This window comes from Hirundo rustica, chromosome 6, assembly GCF_015227805.2.
Source record: "Hirundo rustica isolate bHirRus1 chromosome 6, bHirRus1.pri.v3, whole genome shotgun sequence".
Taxonomy (NCBI): Eukaryota; Metazoa; Chordata; class Aves; order Passeriformes; family Hirundinidae; genus Hirundo; species Hirundo rustica.
In genome coordinates, this window is record NC_053455.1 from 8,777,867 (window position 1) to 8,786,551 (window position 8,685).

At 47.7% G+C, this 8,685-nt stretch overlaps 1 long non-coding RNA gene across 1 annotated transcript; it reads left to right on the plus strand.

Annotated features, from left to right (window-relative positions):
- The first annotated feature begins 1,891 nt into the window (after positions 1–1,891).
- LOC120754569 (uncharacterized) lies at positions 1,892–7,165 on the plus strand. The gene is made up of 3 exons (XR_005701474.2): positions 1,892–2,023; positions 2,197–2,288; positions 6,033–7,165. It is a non-coding gene; the product is annotated as an uncharacterized LOC120754569 (long non-coding RNA).
- Positions 7,166–8,685: the final 1,520 nt, after the last annotated feature.

Consider the following 8,685-nt stretch of genomic DNA (forward strand, 5'->3'; position numbering starts at 1 on the left):
CCTGACACAAGCACTTCTCAGCAAGAGGAAATTAAGCCCAGACCTGGGATGAATCCTTCAGAGACTTGGCTCAGCACCTGCAGCTCAGCTCATGTGTCAGTGTCCAGCCCTTAATGGCACTGGTGCAAACACTCCTGGTGAAACCACCTCTGTGGACTCTCTCTATATTAGGATATGTCACCACGAAGCATTTCGAAGCCATCTCTCACCTTTCAACATGAGTGTCTTGGAGGGAGATCTCATCCTTGCCTCCCCTCCCACCTCTCTTTACAGAGAATCCAAATCTGCCGCTGGGAATAGCCCCTGCTACGGTGGAGTCTGCAAGGAGAACAGGATTTCCATGGATGCTGCTTCCCACAACACACACAGCTCAGAGGCCACACAGCGCAGTGTCCTCTAAAGCCATGCCCAGAAAAAGAGCATTTGCAGCAGCTGAGACCCAGCAGCAGTCGCTTACACAGCATCTCAGGTCCACAATAACTGTGTGGCATGAATCAAAGCCAGCCAGTAAAGCTGCAGGAATTACTTCCTTCCTCCAGCATTTCCCCTTGCCACTTAAGGGCAGTTTAAATGTGGTTGGTGAGTTCAGTGCAGGCTTTGCATGTCTGATTCCTGGTGGAGGCACAGCACAGGTGGCACCTGTTGGCTTCCTGCCCTGCTCTCTGCTGGCTCTTGGGGATGAGTGGGCTCCTGCAGGTGCCGTAACAGGATGGATAATGGGTGACCTTTCTGGTAGCCTCAGAAAAAAGCCCAGTCATGTGTCTTCCACAGCTCTAGCCTGGGCTGGTGTCTTGGCTCAGGCTCCTTGTGGTGGTACCAGCCCAGCTTGAGATCCTCTGCAATTATGATACGTATTCAGGGTATTTTTTTTTCCCAGACATGAGATTTTTCTCCGCTCCTTTTCATTTTTAGAAGTTCCTCCCAGTACAGAAGTACAGGCTTACCCTCTGCTCTGCGCAGTCTGGGGACCTTGGGGTCTCTTAGACAGCCTGTATCTGAAATCACAGCTGTCTTCAGTGTCCCCTGCACCTCACGGTCACCCTCCAGGGCGCCAAACGGTCTTGCAGGGTGTGAGAGAGGCTTCCATCCAAATTCATCCCTCTCCTGTAAATCAGGCAGTGGAAGGATGGATATCCACGACAGAACGCTGGGATTCCTCAACCAGCAGTCATCCCAGACAACTCATCCTATTTGTCCTGAGATTGCCATTCTGTAGAGAAGCATGGGAGAGCCTTTTCCAGCATGCTCTAGGTGGTCTGAGGGCAATTGTTTTAGCTATTTGTTGGCTTCAGAGGAAGAGATCACAGCTGAGCAAGGGAAAGAGCCGCAGGCCACCCCCACACCTCAAATGAAGGGTTAATTTGCCACCAGGAGAGAGGAGATGTGTGTGGGCAGGCACAGCATCCCCACATCTGTGGCAACCCAGACCCCCCAGAGATTCAGGCAGACGTGAGAGGGAGAAGCAGGGCAGGGCAGACAAAGACACCGAGGGATGGATCCACCTGCCGCATCCCGTGGGGAGGGGACGTGCCCTGCTGCGTGTTGACGTGCAGGGCGGTGGGGACAGCACTCACCACCCCCAGCCTGGCAGAGGGGGCACCTCGGGGCTGGCAGCTGCAAAGGCAGGTGTCTGGGGAGAGGCAGGCACGTGGTGGGGCTCCACCTGGACAAATAGCCAGGAAAGATTGCGAAGCCACGGGGAGTCCTTTAATTGTGTGCTTACTGCACCAGTTAGTAAAGACAGTGGCACTGGGCTGTCCAGTTTAATTGGCAGAGCCGGGGAGAAGGGCATCTGACATGGGCACCTCAGCCTCTCTGGGGACAGGGCAGACCCAAATGACCCTGAAGTGGCAGGAGGGGTGTCACAGCACGGCTTCTGCTTTCCCACTGCAGCTCCTGCCCTGGGAGCAGGTGAACTCCATGCAGGCCTTGGCCATGAGCTCTGGAAAGGCTCACCTGAAGCAGGTGAATATGCACAGAGTGAAAATACGGGATTTAGAAACCAAGGCTCCAGAAGGGAAAGGTTAGTCTTTAAACAAAAGGCACTTCCCTTTCCCTTGTGATGTTAATGTAAGTGTAGGTTATTGTATCACTGATTTATTTATTTTCTTTTCCTTTTTGGCAGACTTGGGGTATTCCAAGCCTCAAATAATGATGTACTTCCCTCTGCCTCTCAATCTGACCTTTATTTTCCAGCCTGTTCAAGTGCTAACCACCAGCAGTGGTCCTAAAGTTTGTGTCTGGTTGTGACGGCTGCATCGGGCTCAAAGTGGATTTGGAGGAGACAGGTAAGAACCCAATAGCTAAGGGCCATTTTTACCATTTTTAGCAATGCACCCACCTAACTACAGTGCTGGTCTAGGTCCAACTCAAGCCAAGCTTGGAGGAAACTAACATCTGTAGTCCGTATGCAAATATGACAATGACTCCATGATCTTACTCCACAAACAGTGACAGCCCAGGGCCTGTTGAACTCTCCTGCACAAGAGCAGAGTGTGTGCCAGGATTTCCCCTGAGGAGGGACATCTTTCAAGGTGTCTTCTTGAGGCTGAGAGGTTCATTATCACATCAGATACTCAGTAAATGAATCGTGAATATGTGCACTGGAAGTTTGAACCCTTAGCTGATACAAAGGATTGATTGTGCTTGTATAATGCTTTGAACATAAATTGTTGACAAAGTACAGATCCAGCTGCAGACAAACTCTCCTTTGAGAAGCTGTTTGTGACATAAGGGGGTCCTTTCTGAACCTCATGATGTGATGGGAGTACATGACAGCTTTGTCTGACCCTGTCCTCTACGCAGTAAATGCTCAACTCTACCTTGCCATTGAATTTTGTTAAACCTCTGTTGCATTTCCCATTGAACTTTATTTACTCACTGTTTTATATCAATAAAAAAAGTTTTTGCTGCTCTGCTGAGAATAAAGCGCACGATTCCACCCACAACAAAAAGGAGGCAGATACTTCTCTGCGGAGGATGCAGCCTCTGGGATTTGTCAGTGCTCAGCAAAGTGAAGACGAGTCAGGTCTGAAACAGGTGCACATCATTTCAGGCACAGTATGTTCCTGTGGAGATGCTCTCAGTCAGGCTCCAAGTGACATATTTCCTTGCCACTTCCTTTCTTCACAGGTTTAAAGTCATTCCTGCTGCGGATCTGTCGTGATCCTTCTGGCTTCCTCCAGAGCCATTGCCTTAAGTGGCAGGAAGAAAGTCTGGTTGCTTTAAGCATGTCTGAGCCCATACCTTCAGCAAGCTCCCAGACAGCTTGGGAGCGTTGTGTAATTATATCCTCCTCTCTGGGGTGTGCAATAAAACTAGCAGAAGCATTTGAAGCTGGTCTGAAAGGCGGGATGGGTGGGAGCTTGGTGCAGGAGTCAGGATGGCTGGAAGAGCCAGGAGGGAAGCAGGGGCTGTTTGAGGGGCTGCCTGTCAGACAGAGCTGCCCAGACACAGCAGGGGGGTCAAGTGGCAAGCTTGGCATTGAGGTGTAGATGATTGTCAGGACATCATACCAGAAAAGTGACAAACACGGGAATGTGTCTTTCAGAACCCCTGCCTACGTGGAAAGGGAATTGAATCAGAGAGCAGGGAGGTGCTAGACAAGCCTTGTGTCCAGAGGGGAAGGAAATATGACACTGGGAGGTTAGGAAGGAGACCAAGATAATTCCTTCATCCCTGGATCATGAAGTTTAACTAGAAATCCTTTAAAAACATTTTTCAGAGTTCAAGTCCACTGGTGATTTCTAACTCTTTTGTGAAACTCTCCCTCTATCACTTTTGACAAATTACCTTAAAAAGATCATGTTGGTGGAAAATTTCAGCCTGTGTAGAAATGCTCACCACTAAAGAGGAATGAGAAAACTGATTGCCAGTATCTACAAGCGTGCATCTAAGATTTTGCAGATCCCTGAAGAATCTGTCCATCCATGATCTCATCTGACAGTGGGCTTTTGGCAACAATAACAGTTTGTCTTTATTCTGTGACTTCATTTTGTGTACATTATGTTTGATAGTACCAGAGCAAAAAGAGTGTAAAATGCATCTTTTCCCACCTGAGAAGCTCTAGTCACCCACTTAATGTAGATTTAAAATGATGGTGTGCAATCAGCACAGTGAAGAATGCTCTGAAAAAACATCACACCAATAAGTGGATCCCTTTAAGCAAGAGAATGAAAATAAAAGTGTATTTTCTAAGTGCTGAGACATCTCATGAGAGCAAACAGTAGGAGTGGTGGATGGAAGGCAGCTCATTTCAATGGGAGTGGGGCGAGGCTGGTGGCTGCTGCTTTGAAAAATCCTGACCAAAGGTGGGAATATCGACATAGCCCCTTGTAGCAGCAGGAACTAGGGTTTCTCCAGTACAGACACCCCTGCAGAACAGAGAAAAGAGCAGGTTTGCTGAGGGATGCTGGGTGTATGGCTCCAGAAGGGGATGTTGATTTTCTTGGGGCTGGGTTGTGATGCTCCGTTTGTGTTCACTCTGTGCACCGGCACAGCAGCACCCGCCTGGGGCTGATGGAAGCTGATGGGCTTCTCAACATGTCCATGCACAAAAAAGAGTGACTCTGCTCTGCAGGGTGCCAGAGGAACCATAGATGAAATGTCCATTTCCTATCCCTCCCCTAGGTACTGAGCTTGCTGCTTTGTGTAAAAAAGGAAATTTAAAGAGCACCACAATTTGCCAGCATAAACTTCTGCTTGGAGCCAGCTCATCCAATCCATTGTGCTGTGTGGCTTTTTCTGGGGGTGCTCAGAAGCCAAGTGTTCTCTCTGGGGTTGGCTGGAGGTGGTGGGAAGGGCTGTGGTGGGCTGGGAGCAGCAGAGGCGCCTGTCACACCACTTGCAGCTCTTGGGTAACCGCATCACACAGCCCCATCTTGCATCTGCATAATCCATCACTTTTAAAGACGTTTCCTTATATGGGTTAATATAAAATGTAGCTCATTGTGTCAGCCAGCAGGAGGTTTCATAGGTCCTTTAGGCAACTTAAACAGTGATTAATCAAAAGAAAGCCTCCACCTTCTTCGTGCTGTTAATGCTGTTGTTAGGTTGCAGGCAGCATAATTTATGGCATTTTCTGATCCTGTTAGCTAGGATGTCTGATTAATTTTGGCTCTGGGATTAAGTCAGCAAAAGAAATTTGACTTCCACAAGCAAGTGATATATATCATCTCCCCCGAGTGTGGGAGGGACACAACACTATCTTTCTGCCAGCTCTTTTATACTGTCCTCGACTACAGCCAGGAGGTGGCATTATGTACTCATTTTATTACTGCTGCTGGCTGGGGACTAAATAGATTTTAAAGCCCAGGACATGGTCAGCTTCTTGATCTTGACACAGAAGGGAGAGCACTACCATGAGGTAGTGGAGATTGTGCCCCTGCTCCCCAGCATGGATCACAATGTGCAAACTGGCCTGTTTCTCATCCTTTTTCCTCCTGGATAATTCAGAAAATGACATATCAATGACTTAATTATTAGCCAGAATTTTGCTTTCCACACATTTTTCATTCTTGGTGGTCTGGTGGCTTTTTGATGCTTGTTTCATTTTGTCTTACTGCTTATATCTTGTCTCTGCTCCTTGGGGGCTAGAGAGCAAAGTTGGGGGATAATAAAAAACATTTATTTTATCCCTGATTTTCTTTTATATAAAGAGCTTTTCTTTCACTGTGCTTTTTTCCTTATTATGGAACCTTTTATCAAGAAGGCATAAGATCCTTTAGTAGCTCTGGGAATTTGTCAGCTGATGAAACAATCTTGCCTAGCTGTGTTTCTATGAGGTTATTTAAGCCACTCCCAAGCACAGATGTAACAGGAGTGCCTTCATGCAGGAGCGTTTGGCCTTTTTGGGTGGGATCCTTGTTCTGGGAGGCCTGGCTGTAGCCATGCTGCTTTCCCTGGGTACAAACAAGGCATGGTAATTAAAAACACCACCCTCCCTCCCCTTTCCGTGCCACTCACCTCCATTCCTTCATTTTGGGTAGCAACGTGCAGTTCATAGACTACACATATTTTCTTCATTTCTGCAGGATGAAATGAAAGGGGGAAAAGTCAGACAAATCTCAGGCTGCTTCAAGTGATTCAGCCTTTTGATGGAAAGTTCAAGAAGAAATCTGTGCCCCACCTTGGCCCCACGGTCTCTAAGGAAAGGCAATTCCACATCACAGCTGGGGGTGTGACTGCAGCCTGGAAAAAAAGCAGCAGAGATGCAGGTCTGGAAGTGTCAGGAGGTCACTACTGAGAGGTGACTGTAACCCTAAGATGCTGCAGTTTATATTCCTGCTCCATTAGCTCTGACAACAGACTTCAGAGACAAGAGTTTTCTCAATCTGGTTTATAAATCATGCTGGCAAAAATGCACTGGGATTTACTTGTGCGTAACAGGGAGTTCTGCAAGAAAAATGAACCCTTTGAATGAGAACTGAGGTGGGTGTGAAACAGATGCTTGTCACCTATGCATTGCCCAAGTTTTGGGCTGGGTTTGTGGAAGCCCAGGAGATATTCCTCTTTTCCCCAGCCAGACCCAGACAGCTGAGAAGTCAGAGCTGGTGGGATGAGACCAGCCCCAGCCTGGAAGCTGTTCACTGACACATCAATGCTGCACCATCCACTTTGCTTCCCAGCAAACAGTGACGTGCCACAGCTTCCAAGCCTCGGGCTGCACTTACATCATCCTGCTCAGAACGGTGGAGATTAATTGTTTTTGTACCCAAAGATTTCCTCTGCCCTTGGAAAGATCTGCTTTCCAAAACCTCTTCAGTTTTTTTGTGAAAATACGAGCCTTTAAAAATAGCTGAACTGGTCACCCAGGAAGAGACCCACTCGAAATCATGGACTGTTTTTCAAAGCCTTGACCTTAATGTCTGAAAGGATGTTGCCTTCTGCATAACCCAGGCAATCCTACCAGGTGTTTGGGCTCGAAGCTGTGCCCGCGCAGTCCCTGGTGCACACAAGCTTTGTGTGGCACTGTGTCACAGTGTCACAATGGCTCTGCAAGAGTGAGCTGCGTCACCTCCCCACTCATGCATCAGCAGCAAAGCTGGGAGCTCAGGGCTGGTGGCAGGACCTTTATCAGCAGTGATGAATGGCAGAGGGGATTTTCATCTCTTTGATTAATTTTGCTGGGCTGACAGTTAGAAAGATCACATCTTGGCTCCTGCACCGGGAGATTTGAGTAAGAAAGGCCTTGGGAGGTCTGGATGAACTAACTTTATTTCTACAATCCCAAAACCTCAAACTCTCACAGCTCCTGCATGCCTGAGGGTGGGAAGTGCTGGTGGGCTTGGGGAAGCAACACTTGTGCTGTCAGGCTGGGAAGAGAAACAATGATGGGTCTAAAGTCATCGCATTTGTAAAGGAAACACTGAGGCAGGAAAAATCCATTTTGCTTACAGAATGAATATCCCTTTTGTCTGTGGATGTTTGGAAAATAAAGGCAGAATGAATTTGACCTGTGTTTTGTTTGATATTTACTGATTTGAGAGATGGAGGTTTGCAGTCCAGGACCTGCTGTGGCTGTTTTGTGGCTGGGGAGGAGGGAGTCAGACTGCAGCAGCTGGAGAGTGTCACTAGTGCCACAGGGGGCATGAACCTTCCTGGACACAGGCTCAGGGTGACAGTTTTAAGCAGCTGGAGCTTTTCCTTTGCTCATCACCTCTTCCTTTCTGCCATGGTTCATTCATTCTCCTCCCCTCTCCCCCAACATTGCTTCTGAGCATCTCTGTTCTCAGTGGTCAGGGTCACATAGAGAGGGAAATTTCTTGCTCCTCCTTCTGCCAAAACCAGTTATTTCTCACTCAGCTGATTCCTCTCTCACCCTCATGCCCTCCTGTACAGCTACAATAAAGGTCTGGACACCTCCTCTTGAGATAGCTACCTACAGGGTAGGACAATGCAAATCTAATGTTGCTTCACTGGTCAAGAGAAACTTGTTCCTGCCTCTCCCTACAACACTGTGATCTACTTCCTCATGCTCCAAGGACATAATATGTGATATTTCAGCTGGGACCATGAACTCAACAGAAGAAAGGACCTCCAGCAGCTCCAAAAACACAGAATATTTTTCTCCCCATTGTGGTTACAAACAGTGTGACATGATAAGCAAAAGAATGGAGCAAGCTGATTTTTTTCCCAGACACATGGGATGCTATAGTCTCCCTACAGATCTTCAAATACTGAGTGATCTTGCATTTACTCTATTATTACACTGTGGAGTCCCAGGCACAAATCCTAAAGAGGGCAGCAGAATCAAACCCAGACCTTTGCCCATGGCCTGCCAAAGCCGTGCTGCTGGTGCTGAAGCAATGTTGGTGCTGCTAATTGAACGTGCTTTATGTACAGGAGCAGTTCAGCACACACCCCCAGAACACGTTGCACAGCCTTTGGTGAAATACAAACCGACTGGGACAATTTACAAGGGTGATTTTTCCACTGACGGGTAAATTAATGCTCTCTATTATAGGCATTTAATCAATGCCAGCTCCCTAAGTCTCTGAACAGGCCACCAAGATAGAAGATTGATTGGTCTGGATGCATCATATATAAAACAGGGATACTTCATAAGAGCATAAATGAGGTGTTTTTTTCCCAAAGCCTCAACGACAGCTCTGTGGTGGGCAGCGTTGACAGATACTTGCTGACACTCAGTGAAGGGGCAAGACCTGGGTTTAATGTGGGGGTTTT